The sequence below is a fragment of the Jaculus jaculus genome, chromosome 19, assembly GCF_020740685.1.
Source record: "Jaculus jaculus isolate mJacJac1 chromosome 19, mJacJac1.mat.Y.cur, whole genome shotgun sequence".
In the NCBI taxonomy this organism is placed as follows: Eukaryota; Metazoa; Chordata; class Mammalia; order Rodentia; family Dipodidae; genus Jaculus; species Jaculus jaculus.
This window is the reverse complement of record NC_059120.1, coordinates 55,392,834-55,418,921: the sequence shown is the minus strand read 5'-3', so window position 1 is coordinate 55,418,921 and position 26,088 is coordinate 55,392,834. Positions and strand designations below refer to the sequence as shown.

At 46.9% G+C, this 26,088-nt stretch overlaps 1 pseudogene; it reads right to left on the bottom strand.

The window, feature by feature from the left end:
- Positions 1-2,298: 2,298 nt before the first annotated feature.
- On the bottom strand, positions 2,299-25,801 carry LOC123455981 (annotated as a pseudogene).
- Positions 25,802-26,088: the final 287 nt, after the last annotated feature.

Sequence of the window (26,088 nt, the reverse complement as noted above, 5' to 3'; positions counted from 1 at the left end):
AAAAGGGCCCTCAACCTCCTCAGTAAGATCTGCTTGATCTGGCATTTAAGGTTTTTTAATAACAGAGAGGACCAGGCATGGACTGAGAGGGTGGCCAAAGGCAGACAGCAGTTCTAGTTTCTGGCTGTGGCCCTGAGGCCTCCTCCAAAGAAGATGATGGGCCCCCCGCAATGCTCACCACCAGGACCCTGCTTCAAGTGCGGCCACACCGGCCACTGGGCAAAAGCCTGCCACAGCCTGCACCTGCCACAGGGACCCTGTCCCCACTGCTGATTTGCTGGACACTGGAAGGTCCACTGCCCTTCTTTGCCTTGACAAGGTAGGCCAGCCTCTTCCCCTAGTCCCCCACAATCGCTGATCTTGTGCCCTGGAACCTTGGCCCTCACCAACATTCTCTGTATCACAATGGAGGAGCCCAGGGTCACAGTCCAGCTGGCAGGAAGGCCTGTCTCAGTTGTTACGGGGGCCAGTCAGTCAGTCCTGCCATCCCACTGTGGTAAGACTTTTCCCTTGCAGAGCTCTGTGTCCGGTGTTGAGGGCCTAGCCCACTCCCCCCCCCCCCCCGCATCACCCTCCCCTTCTCCCCTCCCCGCCCCCGCATAGTCTGTGGTTCTCCCCTCTCCCATTCATTCCTTGGAATACCCTCCTGTCTGTTCCCTTCCTGGGTCAAGGTCTTATGCAAAAACACTCTCTCTGGGGCTGGAGGGATGGCTTAGCAGTGAAGGCCTTTGCCTACAAAGCCAAAGGACCCAGGTTCGATTCTCCAGAAACCACGTCAGCCAGACGCACAAGGGGGCGCATGTCTCTGGAGTTTCGTTTGCAGTGGCTGGAGGCCCTGGCGCACCTATTATCTCTCTCTCTCTCCCCCACCCTCTTTCTCTATAAAATAAATAAATAAATAAATAAATAAATAAATAAATAAATAAATAAATAAATAAATAAATAAATGAACAAATAAATAAATATTTTTAAAAAAGCTCTCTCTGTCTGACTTACCACTCACACACCCTGTCTTCCTCTGCACCCCAGCCCCCTCCCTTACGAAGGATCCAGGTTCCCCGCTCCCTGTCTCTGAGGTTGAGCCCAGCATGGGGGACTCTTCCTCGCCAACACTAGCCTCTCACCACAAGCCCGTCCTCATCAGACTCAAGGACCCCCATGTACTTTCCCTGCCCTCCTCGATACTTAATCTCACTTAAGCACCGCCAAGGACTCAAACCCATTCTTTTTTTTTTTTTTGGTTTTACGAGGTAGGGTCTCACTCTGGTCCAGGCTGACCTGGAATTAACTCTGTCATCTCAGGGTGGCCTTGAACTCACAGTGATCCTCCTACCTCTGCCTCCCGAGTGCTGGGATTAAAGGCGTGCGCCACCACGCCCAGCTCAAACCCATTCTTTCTCACTTGCTCCAAGCCAGCCTCCTTCGCCACACTCACGCCCCTTGCAGTAACCCTATCCTGCCGGTTCCCAAACCTGACCGGACCTGCCGCTTAGTCCCAGGCTTGTCGCCCAGTCGTCGCCCGGTGCTCTCCCATGTCCTCTCCTCCACTGCTCAGTTTTCAGTTCCTGACCTCAAAGACGCCTTCTTCTCAATCACCCAGCACCCCAATTCCTGCGCTCTCGTTGCCTTCGCCTGGGAGGACCCCGATCCTCACACTGCCTCTGAGCTCACCTGGACTGTCCTTCCCCAGGGTTTCAGAGACAGCCCCCACCTATCTGGCCAAGCTCTCTCCACTGACCTTTTGTCTCTGGATCTGTCGTCACCCAGCAGCGCACGTTGACAATATGTAGGCGACCTTTTGCTCTGCTCACCCTCTCTTTCTCTATCTAAACTACCTACCAGCAAACTTCTTGACTTTCTCAGATCCAAGGGATGTCGAGTTTCTCCCGAAAAAGCTCAACTTTCTTTAACCCAGGTGAGGCACCTGGGCTTTCTCCTCACCCCCCACCTCACAACAACTCGCCCTAGACCGCAAACAACATCTTCGCTCCCTCTCCCTGCCTTCCTCTAAGGAAGAAATCCTCTCTTTTCTGGGCTTTGCCGGGTTCCTTAGAATGTGGATTCCAAACTTTGCCCTCCTGGCAAAGCCCGTTTACGCCAAAGCTAAGGGAGCCCCTCATGAACCCCTGGGCCCTAAATTAGAGACAGACGCTTCTTCTCCCACCTGCTCTTGGAAGCTCCAGCCCCTGACCTTCCCCTTCCCGACTTTTCTTCTTTATTCCACAGAAAAAGGGGGTAAGGCAGTGGGAGCTCTGGGCCAAATGAAGGGCCCATCCTTTGCCCCTGTTGCTTATCTTTCTAAATGACTAAAACGCCCAGTCCGGGGTTGGCAACCGTGCCTATGAGCTCTCCCTGCAGCTGCTCTTCTGGCCCAAGAGGCACGGAAATTCACTTTTGGGCAGCCACTTACTGTCCTCTCCCCCAGACAGGCTTAAAGAACAACTGCCATTCTCAAAACTCACCTGTCCAAACTGACTTCTGAACTTCACCTGTTCTGGCCCCAGCTCCTCCCACTTGCTTTAGCCCGAATCAGAGCTGCTCCTCGGGCCTCCTCCTTCCTTAGCCCTTCTGAACTCATGTGTGGATGCCCCTTCCTGTTAACCAACCTTCCTCCACTACCAGAAACTTCTCTCCATGGGCACTACCAACTTTTACTTTTATTTATTTTTTTTTTTATTTGAGGTAGGGTCTCACTTTAGTCCAAACTGACCAGGAACTCACTATGTATTCTCAGGGTAGCCTCGAACTCATGACAATCCACCTACCTCTGCCTCCCTAGTGCTGGGATTAAAGGCGTGCGCCACCACGCCCGGTTTACCAGCTTTTACTTTTATAGGGCAGCCTCTCCAGAGACATTCTGACCATCTGCTTCCCCAGCCATCGTAGGGGGCTCCAACTCTCTCACTTAACCCTGGAGATCAAGTGTACCTTAAGCAGTCTTGCCCACAGTAACTCAAGCTACTCTGGACTGGACCTCATCTGGTAGTCGTAAGCACCCGCGGCTGCAAAGCTTCACGGCATCCCCACTTGGATCTACCTATCACAGCTAAAGAGAGTCAAGTCACCTCCGTCCGTCCTACCCCACCTCATCCAGGTCACCCACATTCCTCAAGAAACCACCCAGCCATTATCCCCTCCTTGCCTAACAATGCCCAGCTCATGGTTTCCTGCCTCCTTTATCTCTTAAGTTATAGGGTCACTGTTCTCACCTCACACCCTAGCTATTTTAAGTAGTTAATGTAATGATCTTCCCTAAAGGAACTTTTCTATTCAACTTAACAAATGAGTTCTTTTTCCTTCCTCGCCTTCCCCCAACTGAAAAGCCCTATGAAGCCCACCACCTGAACACTCAGGCTGGCTGTGCTCCTCTCTTGTGAGTCAATCCTGGCAGCTCATGCTTTTCCCAAATAAAAGCTTTCATCTTTGCCTCAGAGGGGTTTGTGTGGTCAAGATTGTACCTCAAAAAAAAAAAAAAAAAAAAAAAGAGGACTGGAGAAATGGCTTAGTGGTTAAGGTGTTTGCCCACAAAGTCAAATGACCCAGGTTCAATTCTCCAGGACCCACATAAGCCAGGCGCACATGGTAGCTCATGGTCTGGAGTTTGTTTGCAGTGGCTGAAGGCCCTAGCATGCCTATTCTCTCTTTCTCTATCTGCCCCTCTCTCTCTCTCACTCTCATAGTTTTGTTTTTATTTATTATTTGAGAGAAACAAAGAGAGAAAGAGAAAGAGAGAGAGAGAGATATATAAAACAAGAGAGAGCATGCCAGGGCTTCCAGCCACTGCAAACGAACTCCAGATGCATGTGCCACCTTGTGCATCTGGCTTATGTGACTTCTGGGGAATCGAACCGAGGCCCTTTGGCTTTGCAGGCAAGTGCCTTAACCACTAAGCAAACTCTCCAGCCCCTCCCTCTCTCTCTCTTTTAAAATTTTTTTTAAACTTTATTATATTTGTTTGAGAGAGAGAGAAAGAAAAAAAAGAGGCAGATAGCCTGGCGTGGTGGCGCACGCCTTTAATCCCAGCACTCGGGAGACAGAGGTAGGATTGCCATGAGTTCAAGGCCACCCTGAGATGACAGAGTTAATTCCAGGTCAGCCTGGACCAGAGTGAGACCCTACCTCGAAAAACCAAAAAAAAAAAAAAAAAAGAAAGAAAGAAAGAAAAAAAAGAGGCAAATAGGTACGCCAGGGTCTCCAGCCACTGCAAATGAAATCCAGACACATACGCCACCTTGTGCATCTGGCTTACGTGGCTGTTGAAGAATCAGGCCTGGTGGTCTTGGGCTTTGCAGGTGAGTGCCTTATCTCCCCCTTGCTCCTGGCATTTTGATGTTACAGCTGTCATATTTCCATCTCTCCAGCCCTAATTAAAAACATTCTTTTTGTTTGTTTTGAAGTAGGGTCTCACTCTAGCCCAGGCTAACCTGGAATTCACTAGGTAGTCTGAGGGTGGCCTCGAACTCACGGTGATCCTCCTACTTCTACCTCCCGAGTGCTGGGATTAAAGGCACATACCACTGTGCCTGGCAAAAATATTATTTTAAGAAACATTGATATCAGGCTGGAGAGATGGTTTAGTGGTTAAGTGACTTGCCTATGAAGCCTAAGGACCCATGTTCAATACCCAGGTGCACAAAGTGGGGCATGCTTCTGGAGTTCCTTTGTAGTGGCTACAGGCCCTAGTGCATCCATTACCGCTCTTTCTTGCCCTCCTTGCAAATAACATAATTAAAAACAAACAAACAAACAAACAAACAAAATCCAGCCAGGCAAGGTGGCGCACAGCACACCTTTAATGGCAGCAGTTGGGAGGCAGAGGTAGGCGGATCGCCGTCAGTTCAAGGCTACCCTGGGACTACCAAGTGAATTCCGGGTCAGCCTGGGCCAGAGTGAAACCCTACCTCAAAAAACAAAACAAAACTTTCCAGGTCAGCCTGGGCTAGAGTTAGACCCTACCTCGAAAAATTTAAAAAAAAAAATTAAAACGAAAACAAAAACACAACAACAACAACATTTATTACTCCAAAGTCTTCAGATGATGAAACTGGCCACCCACAAATGATCTCCCACCAGGATTCCTTCACAGGGTCTATTTGATATTCCCACTGGGTGGGCAAGACCTGGGCTTTGGTCCCTGTGACCTTGGCTCGAGCACACCAGGAGGCCTGGTAGTGGGCCTCCAGGGACATATCCCTGCTGTAGTTTTGTCTGCCCGCACACCACCCTGGGGCCCCAGGAAGCCACTGGAAGGCCAGCTGGGTGCCCTTCTGTCCCCCATGAGAGTGTATTCCAGTTCCATTTCAAAAGGGGGCCACTGGTTGCTCACCACATCCATTATCCGTTTACAGATGCACCTTAAATGGGTCTCGGAAGGCTCCCGATTTTACTTGAAAACTTTACAGAGCCCCAGCTCGTTGGAGTCCTTGAGGAAAGGGTAGCAAAACGTGGCAGCCAGGAGGAGGTCCACGTCACTGTTGGAGCCTTCACACTGAAAAGCCCCGGAGCCATCAGACTTCCACTGGGGTAACTCAGGAGCGTGCCCTGGGCTTGCAGCAAAGCCCTCCAGCAACCCCGATACTCAGGGCTTGCATTTTCTCATGCTTGATGCCTTTGTTCACGTGGGAACGTGCCGAGGCCATGAGAGCAGCAAACACTCCACTCTTCTCCCATCCTGGGCTCTGCCACAAGTGCTGTTAGTTGATAAGCCATCTCCCATTCACACTGCTTGCTTGCTTGCTTGCTGTCATTCTTCTAAGCCAGGGTCTCACTCAAGCTAACTTGGAATTCATCCTGGAGTCTCAAACTCATGGCCATCCTCCTGCTTCAGTCTCCCAGATGCTGGGACTGAAGGTGCAAGCTGAGCTTCTTATGAAAGGTTCTTACTGTTGGTTGGATGTATATATATATTGTTTTGTTTGTTTGTTTTGGGAGGTGGGGTCTCACTCTAGCTCAGGCTGACCTGGAATTCACTCTGTAGTCTCAGCGTGGCCTCGAACTTGTCAATCCTCCTACCTCCGCCTCCCGAGTGCTGGGATTAAAGGCCTGAGCCAGCATGCCAAGCAAGTTATTTTTTAAATTTTTTTTGTTATTTTTATTTATTTATTTGAGAGTGACAGACAGAGAGAGAAAGAGGCAGATAGAGAGAGGGAGAGAGAATGGGTGCACCAGGGTCTCCAGACACTGCAAACAGACTCCAGACGCGTGCGCCCCCTTGTGTGTCTGGCTTACGTGGGTCCTGGGGAGTCGAGCCCCGAACAGGGGTCCTTAGGCTTCACAGGCAAGCGCTTAACCACTAAGCCATCTCTACAGCTCAAGTTTTTTTTTTTAAGATTTATGTTTATTTATTTTTATTTGAGATAGAGAGAAGGGGAGAGAAAGTGAGAATGGGTGCACCAGGGCTTCTAGCCACTGCAAATGAACTCCAGACACGTGCGCCTCCATATGCATCTGGCTTATATGGGATGTGGAGAATCAAACCAAGGTCTTTAGGCTTTCCAGGCCAGCGCTTAACCGCTAAGCCATCTCTCCAGCCCCAGCATGTGCTTTTACTGCTAAACCATCTCTCCAGCCACAAGTTGGTCTTCTTTTTTTTTTTTTTTTGAAGCAGGGTCTCACTTTCACTGAGTCTGACCTGGAACTCACTCTAGCCCAAGCTGGCCAAGCCGCAACTCACACAGTCCTCCTACCCCTGCCTCCCAAGTGCTGGGATTAAAGGTGTGCGCCTCCATGCCCAGGTTTCTTTTCTTTTTTCTTTTTTGAGACAGACTCTCATTTTATCCTAGTTCTGCCTGGAACTCACTCTGTAGCCCAGACTGGCCTTGAACTAATGGCAAATCTGTCTCAACCTCCCGAGTGCTGGGATTACATAGTAAATCACCATGCCCAGCTCAATTGTGACCATTTTTTACTCAAGGCGATCCTCCTACCTCTGCTAAGTGCTGGGATTAAAAGGTGTGCGCCACCACGCCCGTCTAGACAAGCACTCTTATCAACTGAACTTCATCCCTAGGCCCAAGATGGGATATGAAAACTACATAATTCACTGTTTGGCTAACAATAAGAACCCCTCCTTTTACACACTTATAGACTTAGGTACCCAGGAGGCTGAGGCAGGAGGATGGCTTCAGCCCCAAGAGCTCAGGGCCAGCTTGGGCAGAATAGTGAGATTGGCTCAAAACAAAAATAAGTAAACAAACAAACAATAAAAGCCAGCCGTGGTGGTGCCCACCTTTAATCCCAGCACTAGACTAGAGAGGCAGAGGTGGTAGGATTGTCATAAATTCGAGGCCACCCTGAGACTACAGAGTGAATTCCAGGGCAGCTTGAGCTAGAGTGAGACCCTACCTCCAAAACCAAAAAAGAGAGGAAGGAAGGAAGGAAGGAGGGAAGGACGGACTTGGGAGGCAGAGGTAGGAGGATCACTGTGACTTCAAGGACAGCTTGAGACTACATAGTGAATTTCAGGTCACTACCTGGAAAAGCAAAAACAAACAAACAAAACTCCCTCCTGGAGTTAATAAAAATCTAAGGTTGGGGTGGGGGGGAGGCTGGAGAGATGGTTTAGCCGTTAAGGCATTTGCCTGCAAAGTCAGAGGATCCCAGTTTGACTCTCCAGGACCCACGTAAGCCAGGTGTACAAGGGGGTACATGCATCTGGAGTATGTTTGCAGTGGCTGGAGGCCACTTTCACTCTCTCTACCTCTTTCTCTCTCTTAAATAAATAAATAGAATATATTTTTTTAAAAATCTAAGAGGCAAGCTGGGCATGGTGGCGCACGCCTTTAATCCCAGCACTCGGGAGGCAGAGGTAGGAGGATCGCCGTGAGTTCAAGGCCACTCTGAGACTACATAGTGAATTCCAGGTCAGCCTGGAATAGAGTGAGACCCTACCTCGAAAAACTAAACAACAAAACAAAACAAAAAAATCTAAGAGTCTATGAATAAGTTATATAGAAACCTACTTTTTTGGACAATAGTACACCCAAAAGGCATAGATTGTTATTAGAAAAAAAATTTTAATTCAATGCATTCATCCAACTTTAAAAGGCCCCATAGTTTTTATCATTTTCAATGATGTTCATACATCCCCATAGTCCAAGATCTTTTACCTGAGCCATAATACCAAAAAATCCCCCAAAAGCCATAATGGCACAGAATAAACATTCACACTGCAAAAGATGGGCATTGGGCATAGCAAAGAAATATTTAAGCAATACATGATTTAAACAGGGCAAACACCAAATTTTGTAGCTCCAAGTTCAACAACTCTACCGAGTGACAAGTCTCTGGAATTCCAATTCTGCCCCTCCAGCTAGGCTACTCACAGTCCGGGAAAACTTCATCTGAGGCTGGCATCTTTTCTTGGCAGCCACCTCATGGTCCTGGCATCTCCACTGGGTCTCTACTGAAGCCCACTGTTCATCCTCATGGCCCCATGGGGTGTCCATGCAGGCGTCCAGCAAACCTACTTCACACACTGCCCATGGCCATTTCCAAAACATAAGATACTAGAAAATTTTTAGTGCCAGGGTCGGGAAATACTCTCAGGGTCAGGGGGTGGGGGTCCCTGATGCCCTCCAAAACATTACAGGCCATTGCTGAGGCCCCTGGTTTCCCACCAGGAATAGATGGTAAGACCCTATTGCTGAAGACTCCACATACTTGGGCTGCAAGGCCACTGAGAAATCCTGCTGGAGCTGAGCTGAAAACCTCCTCCCTGTAGAACAGCTGGCAGAAAGCTGGAAAAAGCTATGCTGCATGCAGCTTTAAGGGAGAGAGTAGAGATAAACAACAGTGGACGACATTGCAAGCCTTAAATTTGGCCAGCCAGGTCAAATAAGCCAATGGGTGCATTAGTGGCACGTCTGTTATGGGGGAAACCAGCCACTCTCTACGTGTACTGGACGCCTGCTCCACAGGAGGGAAAACATGCCTGATACTGAAAACCTATGACAAGGGATGTCATGAGCCCTAGGGGTGTAACGTCTGCTGTTGTCTGGCTAAATGTATATACTATGCTCACCAAACTGCCCAGCAAGCACTTCTCTTAATCTCCATACCCATATGTTAAGGCTACTTTTTTTTTTTTTTTTTTTTTTTCTGAAGTAGGGTCTCATTGTAGCTCAGACTGACCTGGAATTCACTATGTAGGCTCAGGGTGGCCTTGAACTCTTGGCAATCTTCCTACCTCTGCCTCCCAAGTGCTGGCATTAAAGTCATGTACCACCACACCAGGTTCACTGCCATTTTTGGTTAGAGAAGCTTCTCTTTTCAGATGGCAGTGACCTTGGGATGACTCAGAAGGCCCCATAGTGCTTAGAAGAAATGACAGAAAGTCGGGCATGGTGGCGCATGCCTTTAATCCCAGCACCTGGGAGGCAGAGGTAGGAGGATCACCATGACTTCAAGGCCTCCCTGATACTACATAGTGAATTCCAGGTCAGCACGGACTAGAGTCCACTACTTTGAAAAACAAAAAACAACAACAACAAAAAAAAAAATCAGAGAGAGAGAGAGACTAGTTGAGAGGGGGAGGGGATATGATGGAGTGTGGAGATTTTAAGGGGAAAGTGAGGTGGGGGAAGGAAATTACCATCGCTTATTGTCTGTAATTATGGAAGTTGTCATTAAAAAAATAAAGGGAGCCGGCGTGGTGGCACATGCCTTTGATCCCAGCACTCGGGAGGCAGAAGTAGGAGGATTGCAGCGAGTTCAAGGCCACCCTGAGACTCCATAGTGAATTCCAGGTCACCCTGGGCTAGAGTGAGACCCTACCTTGAAATACCCAAAAAAAACCAATAATAATAATAATAATAATAAAGGGCTGGAGAGATGGCTTAGCAGTTAAGGCACTTGCCTGCAAAGCCAAAGAACCCGGGTTGGACTCCCCAGGACCCACGTAAGCACAAGGTGGCGCATGCATCTGGAGCTCCTTAGCAGCAGCTGGAGGCTCTGATGCGCCCATTCTCTCTCTCTGCCTCTCTTTCTCAAATAAATAAGTAAAAATAAAATCTTTCTTTTAAAACTTAATTAATTATTAATTAATTAAAGAAAAAAGAAACTCCTTCCTGGATAGTGCAGGGTCAACATAGTTTCTGGGAGGAGGACGGCCCCCTTGTTAGAGCTTTCGCTGCGAGGTAGAAGAGCCTTTCTGTCCCGCAACCCTTCAGACTTATCGCTTGGCAGAGCGATAGCGCTGAGCAGGGGGAGAAGGGCATTGCCTGGCTGCTACTAAGTTGCTTTGAGCCCTGCCAGAGATAATGAAAAGCTGAGAGCAGTTAACAAACATTGAAAATTAACTGTGAAGGCCAAAGGGCCTCTTTGATGGTTTACAAAGAGGCTCTGGGGGGTGGGGGGGAGCTCAGCCCTGCCTCTTAAGAGCTAGGGATCACTCCTTCCCTGTGGGGGAGACATGGCCTCTCTCTCCTCCGAACCTTCTGGCCACCAGGAGAGAACATGTGGACCTGATAAGGGAAGAAACGTTCTACAAATGGAAAAAATTTTTTTAAAAAATCTGTTGTTTAATCCCAGCACGTGGGAGGCAGAGGTAGGAGTATCACTATGAATTCAAGGTCAGCCTGAGATTACATAGTAAATTCCAGGACAGCCTGGGCTAGCGTGAGACCCTATCTAAAAAAAAAAAAAAAAAAAAAAGGGCTGGAGAGATGGCTTAGCGATTAAGGTGTTTGCCTGCAAAGCCAAAGGACCTTGGTTCTATTCCCCAGGACCCACGTAAACCAGATGCACAAGGTGGTGCATGCGTCTGGAGTTCGTTTCCAGTGGTTGGAGGACCTGGCACGCCCGTTCTCTTTATCTGCTTCTTTCTCTCTCTTTCAAATAAATAGATTTTAAAAAGAAATAAGGAAGCTGAAGAGCTGGATCAGTGGTTGAGGCACTTGCCTACAAAGCCTAATGACCCTAGCTCAATTCCCTGGTACCCAACATAACGCTAGATGCACCAAGAGATACACTCGTCTGGAGCTCCTTTGCAGTGCCTGGGGCCCTGGTGCAGCCATTCTCTGTGTGTTCCTCTTCTCTCTATCCCTTTATGCTTGCAAATAAAAATAATAAATAAATAAACCGGGCGTGGTGGCGCACCCCTTTAATCTCAGCACTCAGGAGGCAGAGGTAGGAAGATCGCTGTGAGTTTGAGGCCAGCCTGAGACTCCATAGTGAATTTCAGGTCAGCCTGGGCCAGAGTGAGACCCAACCTCACATAAATAAATAAATAAGTAAATAAATAAATAAACCGGGTGTAGTAGTGCATGCCTTTAATCCCAGCACTCAGGAGGCAGAGGTAGGAGAATCACCTTGAGTTCGAGGTCACCCAGAGACTACATAGTGAATTACTTTTTTTTTTTTTTTTTTCTGAGATAGGGTCTCACTCTGGCCCAGGCTGACCTAGAATTCACTATGTAGTCTCAGAGTGGCCTCGAACTCACAGCAATCCTCCTGCCTCTGCCTCCTGAGTCCTGGGATTAAAGGCGTGCACCACCTTGTGTGAGACCCTACCTTGAAAAAACAAAAAAAAAAAAAGAAAAAAGAAAAAAGAAAAGACAAGAAAGAAATAAGGGCACAAGATAGGGCTCAGCAGTTAAATACTTGCAGACGCTGCTGGCCTGGGGTTTGGCTCTCTAATGCTTATGTAAAAGCAAATCCTACTTCGAAAAACAGAACAGAACAAAAAATTCAAGATGTGAGATTTGAAAAAATTTTTTACATGTTTTATTTTTTATATTTTTGGAAACTGGCTTACTGAGATATAATGGACATGCATTTGTAAAGTGTACAATAGATAAAGAGTATGGTGGATATCTCTCACATATGCATGCACCTATGAGATCTTTCCATATTTAAGATTATGCACATACCCACCCACCCGAAATTGGAGGTTGGGGTGGATTCCTTTTCCCTGGGTTTTGACCTCTTATCAACTCAACAAATTTGAACTCTGCGTAATGAAACAAGATGAGTCATTTACAAAAAATGTTTCCGCAAAAGTGGGCAGGAACAAAAGCAACTTCCTGCCCACCCACTTGGCAAGTGATCAGTAGTTCATTAACCTAAATCATGTCACTAGACTGTCATTGCTCTTTCTTCTTTGTACACAGGGCTCAGCTGGAATTCTGCGGTGGGGGGTTGCTGAGAAAGCTCTCTCTTGGCTGCATTGTGTGGAAGCAAGGAGGGGTTTCTCTGCCCTCTGGGCCCTAACTCTTCAGCTCATCCTCAGTGGCTCCAGCCAGTGAGCTATCTCTGGTTAATCACCCTGTGGGCTGGGAGGAAGAGAGAGTCCTCTCTCCTATTCCTGCCCTTCATTATTCAGTAATGTTGGCTGAACACCCACAGGTGCCAGGCACTGTGCCAGGCTCCAGACACAAGGCAGATGCCAACATAAACAGCACTGTCTGCCTTCCTGAGAGTAATTTGTTTCTCTCTTATTTTATTTTATTCGGTTTTTTTTTTTGAGGGAGGGTCTCACTCTAGCCCAGGCTGACCTGGGATTCACTATGTAGTCTCAGGGTGGCCTCGAACTCACGGCAATCCTCCTACCTCTGCCTCCTGAGTGCTGGGATTAAAGGCGTGTGCCACCACGCCCGGCTGTCTTTTTCTCTTTTTTTCTTTTGGTTTTTCGAGGTAGGGTCTCACTCTAGCCCAGGCTAATTAGAATTCACTATGTAGTCTCAGGGTGGCCTCGAACTCATGGTGATCCTCCTACCTCTGCCTCCTGAGTGCTGGGATTAAAGGCCCACTTTGAGTTTCTCTTTGTAGGGGAACTGAGGCTTAGGATCTCAATTCCACCTCCAGAAATTCCCTGTGTTACTTTCCTTCCGCCCACAAAGATACGCAGGACCGTCTTCTCACCTAGCTAGCTACATTCTGGATCTCACATATGGATGGCCTTTCCTACTGCCGAAGGTTGCTTACGCCTGAAGGGGTCGTAGCCCTTAGGGAACTAAAGAGTTCATAACTCTCCCTAAAACTTGCAGGCAACAAAGAAGTCATAGAGACACGCAGCCTTGACAGGCTCTTCTGATTGATAAACTTCTCTTAACTCAGAAAACCTTGAGGGAACAGAAACCGTCTGGTGGGATATCCTCCCTAGACAATTTGGCTAAAAAAATCTTATTCTGAGCAAGGACACAAAAACTTAAAGTTCCTTAGCTACTTCGCTTGGACCTGCACCCGGTACAGTCTGCTTTTCTTAGGGTCCTCCTTCTAAGCTTGCACCCCAGCCTGGCCCAGGGCTCCAGCCTCCGTCCGGCGGGAAGACGCTGCCCCTGGCTGTGTCTCTCGGTGAACATTCTGCAGAGATCAAGTGTGGTGTTCTTTGCTTGTCTCTTACGCTTTCCTTACAATGCCTCTGCTGCAAGTTGTTCCTGTTTGGGTTTTGTTTGTTTTGGTTTTTCGATGTAAGGTCTCACTCTAGCTCAGGCTGACCTGGAATTCACTATGGAGTCTCAGGGTGGCCTCAAACTCATGGTGATCCTCCTACCTCTGCCTCCTGAGTGCTGGGATGAAAGGTGTGCGCCACCACGCCCGGCTTCTTCTCAGTCTTATTTTATTCAATTATTTGATTAAAATCAGACATGAACCTAGGGCTTGGGGGTTCAAGGACTTCCCTGAGCCCCTAGCAGCCTGTTTCAGCACCACGTGTGCTCCTTACTCTCTCAGGCTTCTCTGCACACCAGTGATACTTGGGGCACAGACTAGCTGAGTGCACAGCTCTCTTTCCAGCCTCCCTTTCCTTACTTATCATGGCCATCAATCCCTCCGATATGAAATGAGCTCAGATTGTACTAGCAATTAAGAAAACCTGCCAGGGCTGCAGAGATGGCTTAGAAGTTAAGGCATTTGCCTGCAAAGACAAAGGACCCAGGTTCAACTTCCCAGGACCCACGTAAGTCAGAGGCCACCCTGAGACTCCATAGTGAATTCCAGGTCAGCCTGGGCTAGAGTGAGACCCTACCTTGAAAAACCAAAAACAAACAAACAAAAAAGAAAACTGAAACCTGCCAGGTACAGAGGCTCTCACCTGTAATCCCAGTAGTAAGGAGACTGATGCAGGAGGACTTCCTGAGTCCAGGCCAGCCTAGATTACATGGGGACTGAATTCCAGGCCAGCCTGGGCTATAGAATGAGAGCCTATCTCAAAATAAAACAAAACCAAAACAAACTAACAACAGCAAAGCCCCAGAAAAAAAAAGAAAAAAAAGAAAAAAAAGAAAACCTGCTAAGCACCCTGAATTATGGAAAAGTTTTAAATAAGTCAATTATTAAATATAGTGAAAATTTATAGGGTGTTTGGGAGTGACCTCAACCTTTGGTAAAGAAGGCTAGGAAGACCATGAGACATTGTTTATAATCCTGGAAGTTGTCAACAAAAATGAATCAATTAGGGCTGGAGAGATGGCTTAGCGGTTAAGTGCTTGCCTGTGAAGCCTAAGGACCCCGGTTCGAGGCTCGGTTCCCCGGGTCCCACGTTAGCCAGATGCACAAAGGGGCGCACGCGTCTGGAGTTCGTTTGCAGAGGCTGGAGGCCCTGGCGTGCCCATTCTCTCTCTCTCCCTGTCTTTCTCTCTGTGTCTGTAGCTCTCAAATAAATAAATTAAGAAAAAAAAATCCTGGGCTGGAGAGATGGTTTAGCGGTTAAGTGCTTGCCTGTGAAGCCTAAGGACCCCGATTCGAGCCTCGGTTCCCCAGGTCCCTCGTTAGCCAGATGCACAAAGGGGCGCACGCTTCTGGAGTTCATTTGCAGAGGCTGGAAGCCCTGGCGCACCCATTCTCTCTCTCTCCCTCTACCTGTCTTTCTCTCTGTGTCTGTCGCTCTCAAATAAATAAATAAAAATTTAAAAAAATGAATCAATTAATTTAATTAAATTTAAAAAAAAAAGAAGGCTAGGAAGTAGCATTTGACTTCAGAGGAAGCCTTGCCACAACGGCTAAGCTAAAGTCAGAGGGCAGAAAAGGGTTGTGCAGGGTTGGAGAGATTAATTAGTGGTTAAATCACCTGCCTGTGAAGCCAAAGGACCGGGGTTCAATTCCCCAGTACAAACATAAGCCAGATGCACAAGGTGGCGCATGTGTTTGGTGTTTGTTTACAGTGGCTGGAGGCCCTTGGTGTGCACATTCTCATAAATAAATAAACAAACAAACCATTTTTAAAATTTATTTATTTATTTGACAGAGAAAGAGGGGGAAAGAGGAGGGAGGGAGAGAGAGAGAAAATGGGCACCAGGGCCTCCAGCCACTACAAACCAACTTCAGACGCATGTGCCTCCTTGTGCGTCTGGCTAATGTGGGTCTTGGGGAATTGAACTTGGGTCCTTTGGCTTTGCAGGCAAATGCCTTAACAGCTAAGCCATCCCTCCAGCCTACAAATAAACCATTTTTTAAAAAGGGTTGTGGGCTGGAGAGACGGCTTAGCAGTTAAGGCTTTGGCCTTTCAAAGCCTAAGAACACTCCAGGTTCCACATAGCCAGATGGCAAAGTGATTTAAGCCTCTGGAGTTCGTTCACAGAGGCTGAAAGGCCCTGGCACACCCATTCTCTCTCACTCTCTTTCTCACAAAAATAAAAATAAAAAAGAAGGTTGTGGGATGGAGAGATGGCTTATTGGTTAAGGCTCTTGCCTATGAAGCCTAAGAACTGCAGTTTGAATCCTCCAGATCCGTGTATAGCCAGAAGCAACAGTGATGCAAGCATGCAGTGCCATTCACTCCCACAAGGGGGCGTAAGAGTCTGGCGTGTGCTCACAGAGGCTGAAATCCTTGGCACGCCGGTTCTCTCTCTCTGTCTCTCTCCCTCTTTCTCTGTCTGTCTGTCTGTCTCTCTCTCTCTCTCTCTCTCTCTGGGTCTCTCCCTCAAAAAAAAAATTAAAAAATAAAAAAGGGTTATGCACTGGAGATTTTGGGAGAGAAAGGATGGAAACAGGCAGAATCGGGTTGGGGACCCAGACTCAACAATTAGCTGACTCTGTCATGCACATGGGTAGTTCAGACAGGCTCCCCCCCCCCCCCCGCCCCCCGCGCCCCTTACTGTCAAGGCAAGGTCTCACTCTAATCCAGGCTGACCTGAAACTCACTCTGTAATCTTTTTTTTTTTTTTTTCACTCTGTAATCTTAATCTGACCTTCAACTCATGGCAACCCTCTACCTCAACCTCCTGAGTGCTAAGATTTCCCCCCCACCCCCCAGATAGGGTCTCACTGTAATTTAGGCTGGCCTAGAACTGACTCTGTAGTTCCAGACTGGCCTCAAACTCCCAGAAGTTCTCCTACCTCTGCCTCCCTGAGTGCTGGGATTAAAGGTGTGCACCACCACACTCGGCTCCCTTTTTTTTTTTTTTTTTTTTTTTTTTTAATTGGAGAGTGACAGACACAGAGAGAAAGACAGATAGAGGGAGAGGGAGAGAATGGGCGCGCCAGGGCTTCCAGCCACTGCAAACGAACTCCAGACGCGTGCGCCCCCTTGTGCATCTGGCTAACGTGGGACCTGGGGAACCGAGCCTCAAACCCGGGTCCTTAGGCTTCACAGGCAAGTGCTTCACCGCTCAGCCATCTCTCCAGCCCTCCCTTTCTTTTTAAAAATAAAATGAATGCATGGGACTGCAGAGATGGCCTGGCAGTTAAGGCGCTTGCCTGTGAAGCCTGAGAACTCTTGCTGGAATCTCCAGGTCCCACTGAGCCAGAAGCACAGTGAAGCAAGCACGCAATGTCGCACATGTACACAAGGGGGCGCACGCGTCTGGCGTTCATTAGCAGCAGGCAGAAGGTCGCAGCCAATCCATTCTCTTTCTCTCTATGCCTCTTTGTCTCTCTCTCAAAATAAAAAATAAAATAAAATATATGTACGTATTATATGTATGTATACATAGGAGCACCAGGGTCTCGTTGCAAATGAACGTCAGTCTTGCTTTATGTCGGTGGCTGGTGAATCGAACCCTTGCAAGTAATTTGGAAGATGGCTCAGAGCCCAGGCCACCCTGAGTAAACTAACATAGTGAATTCCAGGACAGCCTGAGCTACAGTGAGATCCTACCTCAAGAACCCAAAAATAAAATAAAGCCTGGCATGGTAGCGCACACCTTTAATCCCAGCACTCGGGAGGCAGGGGTAGGAGGATCACCGTGAGTTCGAGGCCACCATGAGACTACATAGTGAATTCTAGGTCAGCCTGGGCTAGAGTGAGAACCTACCTCGAAAAACCAAAAGTAAACAAACAAACTAACTAACTAATTAATTAAGTAAGTAAGTAAAGGAACATAGCTCGGTAGTCAAAGGTGCTTGCTTGCAAAGTCTGCTGGCTCAGGGTGCAACCACCCACACCGGTGTAAACTGAGATGCAGAGCTAAGAGAATTCAAAGCTCTTGGGCCAGCTAGTCTGACATTCATTTGCAATGTGGCAAGAGTTTGAAGAGCACAGACACTTCTCAGACCTCAACACCTGTACCCTGGCACCATCGTTCTTACATACAGTCATAGAACGAAGAGGGGAGGACTGCAGAGATGGCTTAGAAGTTAAGGCACTTGCCTGCAAAGCCAAATGACCTAGGTTTGATATCCCAGGACCCATGCAAGCTAGATGCACAAGGTGGCATGTGTCTGGAGTTTGTTTCCAGTGGCTGGATGCCCTGATATGCCCATTCTCTCTCTCTCTCCCTCTCTTGCCCCCTCTCTGCCTCCTTGTCTCTCATAAATAAATAAATAAAAATATTTTTTTTTTAAAGAAGAGGAAGTAGGCCATGGTGGTGCACAGCATTAATCCCAGCACTCAGAGGCAGAGGTAGGTGGATCTCTGTAAGTTCAAGGCTGTCCTGAGACTGCATAGTGAATTCCAGGTCAGCCTGGGCTAGACTAAGGCCTTATCTCAAAAAGCAAACAAAAGAAGAAGAAGAGGGCTGGAGAGAGAGGTTAGCAATTAAGACAATTGTTCATGAAGCCTAAGGACCCAGGTTTGACTCTCCAGATCCCATGTAAGACAGATGCACAAGGTGACACATGATCCAAGGTTGCATATGCTCACAAGGTGGTGCATGCCTCTGGAGTTCAATTATAGTAGCTGGAGGCCCTAGGGCACCAATTTTCTCTCTCTCTCTTCTTTCTCATGCACACACATAAAAAAAAAAAAAAGGCCAGCCGGGCGTGGTGGCGCACGCCTTTAATCCCAGCACTCGGGAGGCAGAGGTAGGAGGATCGCTGTGAGTTCAAGGCCACCCTGAGACTCCATAGTGAATTCCAGGTCAGCCTGGGCTAGAGTGAGACCCTACCTCGAAAAACCAAAAAAAAAAAAAAAAACAGGCCAGTCTGTTGGGCTTGCCTCAAAAAAAAAATTTTTTTAAATATTTTTTGTTCATTTTTTATTTATTTATTTGAGAGCAACAGACATAGGGAGAAAGACAGATAGAGGGAGAGAGAGAGAATGGGCGCGCCAGGGCTTCCAGCCACTGCAAACGAACTCCAGACGCGTGCGCCCCCTTGTGCATCTGGCTAACGTGGGACCTGGGGAACCGAGCCTCGAACCGGGGTCCTTAGGCTTCACAGGCAAGCGCTTAACCGCTAAGCCATCTCTCCAGCCCCCCAAAATTTTTTTTAAAAGAAGAAATATGTCTGTTATGGAGGAACTCAACCACTCACTAATTGGACTGGAGGCCCACTCCATGGGAGGGAATACATGCCTGATACTGAAAACCTATGACAGCGGAAGTCATGAGCCCTAGGGGCGTAACATCTGCTTGTGTCTGGCTAAATGTACATACTACATTCACCAAACTGCCCAGTAAGCGCTTATCTTAGCGTTCATACCCATATATTAATGCTACTCTCACTTTTTGGTTAGAGAAGCTTCTCTTTTCAGGACCTTGGAATGACTCAGAAGGCACCATAGTGCTGAGAAGTGACAGAGGAGTGCTTAGCACTGAAATATCTCTATCACACCCTCAAAGGCTCAAGGTCCATTGCAGAAGAGGTGACGGAAAGAATGTAAAAGCCAAAGGAAGGGTAGGACTCCTTACAATGCACTCTTTTTTTAATATTTTATTTTTATTTATTTGACAGAGAAAGGGGGGGGGGAACGAGAGACCTAGGACCTCCAGCCATGGCAAACAAACTCCAGAAGTGTGCACCCCCCTGTGCATCTGGCTAACGTGGGTCCTGGGGAATCAAACCTGGGTCTTTTGGCTTTGCAGGCAAGTGCCTTAACCGCTAAGCCATCCCTCTAGCCCTAAAATGCACTCTTCCAGGTACAAAATGGCCTGGATATTCATGACCTTGCAGTGCCTGACATTACTTACACAAGATCATCATCATAGGAGGAAAAGATCATGACATCAAAATAAAAGAGAGACTAAGCCAGGCGTGGTGGTATTCCCAGCACTCAGGGGCAGAGGTAGGAAGATCACTGTGAGGTCAAGGCCACCCTGAGGCTACATAGTGAATTCCAGGTCAGTCTAGGCTTGAGTGAGACCCTACCTCAGAAAAAAAGAAAAGAAAAAAAGGACAACACAGTCAGGCATGGCAACTCTTTAAGTATTTTATTTATTTATTTAATATATATTTTTTAATTTATTCATTTTCAAGGAGATAGATAATCAGCACCTCTTTCTTTCTTTGATTTTGCTTTATTGAGGTGGAGTCTTGCTCTAGCCCAGGTTGACCTGGAACTCTGTAGCACCAGGCTGGCCTTGAACTCACTGTGATCCTCCTACCTCTGCCTCCTGAGTGCTGGGATTAAAGGTGTGCGCCACCATGCCCGGCTTTAGCTTTTTCTTTTTTTTTTTTCCAAGGTAGGGTCTCTAGCCCAGGCTAACCTGGAAATTCTTTTCTTTAATTATTATTATTATCTTTATTAATAACTTCCATGATTATAAATAATATCCCATGGTAATGCCCTCCCTCCCCCCCTTACCCCTTTGAAACTCCATTCTCCATCATATCCCCTCCCCCTCTCAATCAGTTTCTCTTTTATTTTGATGTCATGATCTTTTCTCCCTATTATGATGGACTTGTGTAGGTAGTGTCAGGCACTGTGAGGTCATGGATATCCAGGCCATTTTGTGTCTGGAGGAGCACATTGTAAGGAGTCCTACCCTTCCTTTGGCTCTTACGTTCTTTCTGCCACTTCTTCTGCAATGGACCCTGAGCCTTGGAAGGTGTGATAGTGATATTGCAGTGCTGAACACTCCTGTCACTTCTTTCCAGCACCATGATGCCTTCTGAGTCATCCCAAGGTCACTGCCCTCTGAAAAGAGAAGGTTCTCTAACCAAAAGTGAGAGTAGCATTAATATATAGGTATAAACATTAAGAGAAGTGCTTACTGGGTAGTTTGATAAGCATAGTATGTATATACATTTAGCCAGATATCAGCAGACATTACACCCCTAGGGCTCATGACTAACCCTGTTGTAGGTTTTCAGTATCAGGGATGTATTCCCTCCCATGGAGCGGGCCTCCAGTCCAATTAGAGGGCAGTTAGTTTCCACCATGACAGACATGCCACTATTGCACCTGTTGGCTCATTTGGCCTAGCTGGCCAGTTATAAGGCTTGCAGTGTCCACTGTTGAATATCTTCACTGGTGATTTTTCTCTCTGTCACTGAACTGCGTGCAGAATGGCATCTTCCAGGTTTCTGTCAGCTGGTCTACATGGAGGAGGTTATCAGCTCAGTTCCAGCAGGATTTCTCAGTGACCTTGCAGCCCAAGTATGTGGAGTCTTCCGCAATAGGGTCTTACCATCTATTCCTGGTGGGAAATCAAGGGCCTCGGCAATGGTCCATAATGTTTTGGGGCCATCAGGGACCTCCCTGGCCAACAACTCACTGGAAGGTATCCCATCCTTGGCACTGAAAATTTTCTAGCAATAACATACAGCTGCTGAGTGTTCCATTGTCCAGAAAATTAGGTTTCCATATGATTTATTTATATCCTCTTAGATTTGGAATAGCCTTCCCTCCACCTTTCCTTTACTCAATCTCTTCCCCTGACCTCACGTGGGTCCTATTTTTTTTTTTTTAACATTTTGAAAAGAAAGAAAGCAGGGCTGGAAGGATGGCTTAGTGGTTAAAGCATTTGCCTGCAAGCCAAAGGACCCAGGTTCGATTCCCCAGGACCCACGTTAGCCAGATGCACAGGGGGTGCATGCATCTGGAGTTCGTTTGCAGTGGCTGGAGGCCTTGGTGTATCCATTCTCTCTCTCTCTCTCTCTCTCTCTTTCTGTCAAAGAGATAAATAAATAAAAATAAAATAAAATAAGGAAAGAAAGCAAATCAGATGGTTCCTTTGGACTTGGGGGTTACTCTTTTCTCTTCCAAAACCCCAAATTTCCTCCCAAGGCCGGGTGGAGCCAAGGCCGGGGAGCACTAGCAGTGAATCCCATGGCCACAAGAGGGCGGGAGGGACTCAGCGGCTCGGCTGGGAAGATTCACCCGGTTACTGAAAGGCTCTCACCCTGGAGCCTGCCTGCTGCGTGACGTCAGCCTCTTCTGGGATGCTGTGTGAAAATGCAGGGTCCGAAGTCACACAGTCCTGGCTTTGAATCTCGGCCCTACCACTTACTGTGTGGCTTAAGTGAGTCACTGAGCTTTCTGAGCTATGATGGGGCCTCTGAATGATTGTGTTACTGTCTATATACATACATATATATATATATATATATATGTATGTATGTATGTATGTATGTATGTATGTATGTATGTATGTATATATGGGGAACTATTACTGTCTTCATCTACCAGATGAAATTGAAACACAGATGAAGTAACTAACCTAATGACAAAGTATTCAGGACCAATATGGCCAAACTTTGGGGTATTGATTTTGTGTGTGTGTGTGTGTGTGTGTGCTTTTTTTGTGTATTGATTTCCATGAAGATAGGAAAAACAGGGGGGGGGGGCGTGGTGGCGCACTCCTCTAACCCAGCACTCAGGAGGCACAGGTAGGAGGATCGCTGTGAGTTGGAGGCCACCCTACCTGGAAAAAAAAAAAAACAAACCTTGGGGCTGGAGAGGTGGTTTAGCTATTAAGGTGCTTCCCTGCAAAGCCTAACAACCCAGACTTGATATCCCAGGACCCACCTAAAGCCAGATTCACAAGATGGTACATGCATCTGGAATTTGTTTGCAGCAGCTAGAGGCCCTGATGCACCCACGCAGTCTATCTTTCTCTCCTTGCAAATAAATAAATAAGAATTTTTTTTTTTAATTGCAGAGCGTGGTAATGCACATCTTTAATCCCAGCACTTGGGAGGCAGAGGTAGGAGGATCTCCATGAGTTCAAGGCCACCCTGGAACTATGTCATGAATTTCAGGTCGGCCTTGTGCCTCCTTGTGCATCTGGTTTACGTGGGTCCTGGGGAATCGAGCCTTGAACCAGGGTCCTTAGGCTTCACAGCAAGCACTTAAGCCATCTCTCCAGCCCCCTATTTTTTTGGTTTTTGAAGTAGGGTTTCACTCTAGTCCAGGCTGACCTGGGATTCACTTTGTAGTCTCAGGGTTTCCTTGAACTCATGGTGATCCTTCTACCTCTGCCTCCCGAGTGCTGGAATTAAAAGTGTATGCTGCCATGCCTGGCTTATAAATAAGAAATTATTTATTTATTCTATTTTTGGATTTTCAAGGTAGGGTCTTGTTCTAGCCCAGGCTGACCTGGGATTCACTATATAGTCCCAGGGTGGCCTTGAACTCACCTCACCACAGCAATCCTCCTAGCTCTGCCCATCAAGTGCCAGGATTAAACATGTGTGCCACCACACCAGGATTCTGCTTTCTGTCTCTTATACATAAGTAAATAAAATAAAATATTTTTTAAAAGTAAATAAAAAGGAGAGAGAGAGAATGGGCACTCTAGGGCCTCCAGCCACTGCAAATGTACACCAGATGCATGTGCCACCTTGTGCATCTGGCTCTACATGGGTACTGGGGAACTGAACTCAGGTCATTAGGCTTTGCAGGCAAATGTCTTAACTGCTGAGCCCTCTCTCCAGTCCCCATCATGAAAAAAATTAATTTAGTTATTTGAAATCAGAGAGAGAGAGAGAGAGAGAAGAAAAAGAAGGAGGAGGAGGAGGAGGAGGAGGAGGAAGAGGAGGAGGGAGGGAGGGAAGAAGGGAGGGAAAAGAGGCAGAGAGCAAATGGGTATGCTAGGGCCTCCAGCCACTGTAAATGAACTCCAGACTCATGTGCCCCCATACCTGGCTTTTCCTTCCCCCCTCCCTCCCTGTCTTCCTTTCTTTGCAAGCAGAGATTGGAGAGAGGAAGTGAGAGAATGAGCACACCAGGGCCTCTAGCTGCTGCAAATGAATTCCAGATGCATGTGCCACCTTGTGCATCTGGCTTTACGTGGGTACTGGGGAGTCAAATCCAGCTTGTTAGGCTTTGCAGGAACCTTACCTGCTGAGCAATCTCTATAGCAATTTCTCTATGCCCCCCCCCCTTTCTCTCTTATTTTTTATTGAGACAAAGTTTTATGGACCCCAGGCTGGGTTAAAATTCAGGATGCAGAGCCGGGAGTGGTGGCGCACACCTTTGATCCCAGCACTTGGGAGGCAGAGGTAGGAGGATCGCCGTGAATTCCCTCTCTACTTGTCTCTTTCTCTCTCTGTTGCTCTAAAAAAAAATAAATAAAAATATTTAAATTTTTTATTTTTATTTTTATTTGAGAGAGAGAATGGGCACTCCAGGGCCTCTAACCACTGCAACCAAACTCCAGACGTAAGCGCCACTTTGTACATCTGGATAACGTGGGTCCTGGTGAACTGAACCCAGGTCCTTGGGCTTTGCAAAGTCTTAACTGCTAAGCCATTTCTCCAGCCTTTATATTTATATTTATTTATTTGAGAGTGAGAAACAGTGAGAGAAAGTGAGTATGGACAAGCCAGGGCCTCTAGCTGCTGCAAATGAACTCCAGAGGCATGTGTCACTTGTGCATATGCATTTATGTGGGGACTGGGGAATAGAACCTAGATCATTTGCCTTTGCAGGCAAGTGCCTTAACCACTGAGCCATCTCTCCAGCTCTCTACTTTTTTTTTTTTTTTTTTTTTTTGAGGCAGGGTCTCAAAACTCACATTTTCTTTTTTTAAGGTAGGGTTTCACTAGACCTGGAATTCACTATGTAATCTCAGGGTGTCCTTGAATTTATGGTGATCCTCCTACCTCTGTGAGTGCTGGGATTAAAGGTGTGTTCCACCACACCCAGAGTTGACATTTTCTTTTAAAAAAAAAAAAAAAATATATATATATATATATATATATATATATTATTTATTTATTTGAGAGGGAGAGATAGAGAGAGAGAAATGGGCACGCTAGGTCCTCTAGCTACTGCAAACGAATTGCAAACACATGCACCACCTTATGCATCTGGACTTTATGGGTCCTGGGGAATCGAGTGCAGGTCCTCGGGCTTTGCAGGCAAGCGTCTTAACCACTGAGTAGCGGTGAGGAGGGATCTGTTGTGATGTTATCTTACAAGTGTTCAGCACCTGGTTCAAGTCTGAGCTTCTCTTGAGCTCATTGTGCTGAACCAAAGGAAATGCATTCAGTGCCTGGCTGGTTTGAAGGTGAACTCCAACGTGTCTCGAACACCTCACTCCTAATGAATTTCTTCCCGGCAGCTTTCCCAGGCCAGAGCTCAGCTGTCATGTCCCACGGTGAGGAAGTACAATCTTAGCAGCCAGTAGGGGTCTGGCTCCGTCTATCTCTCAGAACCTTTTTAATTAATTCACTCAAGTCTTTAAGGAAGCAGCTCACTAAATCTCTTCAACAAGTTTCCATGGTTTTGTTGTCTGACAGCATTAGGATAAACTAAATCTCCATGTTCTACATCAATCTTTTCCAAACCTGCTAAAAACTGAATATTGCTAAAGGCAGAAACACAAAGAAAATCCAGACTTAATTCCTCCAGCAAGTCCCGTGACGCGCAGGGCTCCCAGCACATATTTTCCGTTACATGATGGAGTTCAAACTGAGGCCCCTAATTGCTTTTGACACAAATAGCTTGAATAACTTGTAGAAATCTTTTTGCCTCTGATTTGCATCAAGTCAGCTTAGCTTTTTCATACTTAGACCAATTTCTAAGGTTCCATACTAACAAGAGATTAGGTCCTTCTAGATAATTAGGTTTGTTTTCCCCACTCTGTGACACTAACAGCTATTATTAAACAAGTCTTTTTTTTCTAATTTATTTATTTTTTTAGAATATTTACATTAGTACATGTACTGTCAAGCTATAGTCAAGGAAGGAACCACTGGACCTCAAGCCAGGTTCAACAACCCAGGATGGGACCGCATACTGTGGTGAGCCACCATTCAGGTCATGGTATGGTCACAAAACTGTCTTAGTTGCGTCAGAGAAAAAGCATAGCATGGAGTCCACTGAGGCATTTTATTCATTTTTGCTTTCTTTATACCCCTAGAAAAAAAAAATCCCAGGATTTTCCCTCCTGTGTGTTTCCATCTTGCTTCTTCATGGTCCATAATGCCAGCTGAGGCTGTCAGGACAATGAAACCAAACTGACGGGATGGAAGCAAATTATTCTGCCATTTTTCTAAGTCTTTGAGCTGTACATCAGATCTGGGGCTGATCACTGCACACTCATTTAACCTGCCTGTGAGGTTCGCAACAATTTTTCCCGCTCTGTGATCATCAATAATTCCAAACTCGCCAATGTAACCGTGCTTCATCATCACTGTTAGAAGCCGGACGATGACCTTGGAGCACGGCCTAATAAGGACCTGGCGTTTGCCTCTTTTTTTCAGCATTGTTGATGCTCTTGAGAGCATCCGCCAGGACATTCATGCGCACCATGATGACGGCACAGAAAGATGGCGGAAAGAGCTATTTTTATTTATTTATTTATTAGAGACAGAGAGAGTGAGAATGGGTGCGCCAGGGCCTCTAGTCACTGCAAACAAACTCCAGATGCATGTGCCACCATATGCATTTGGCTTATGTGAGACCTGGAGAATCGAACCTGGGTTCTTAGGCTTTGCAGGAATGTGCCTTAACCGCTAAGCCATCTCTCCAGCCCTAAACAAGTCTTTTATGTCCTAGGAACTTTTTTTATTGGACAGAGAGAAAGGGGGAGAAAAAGAGAG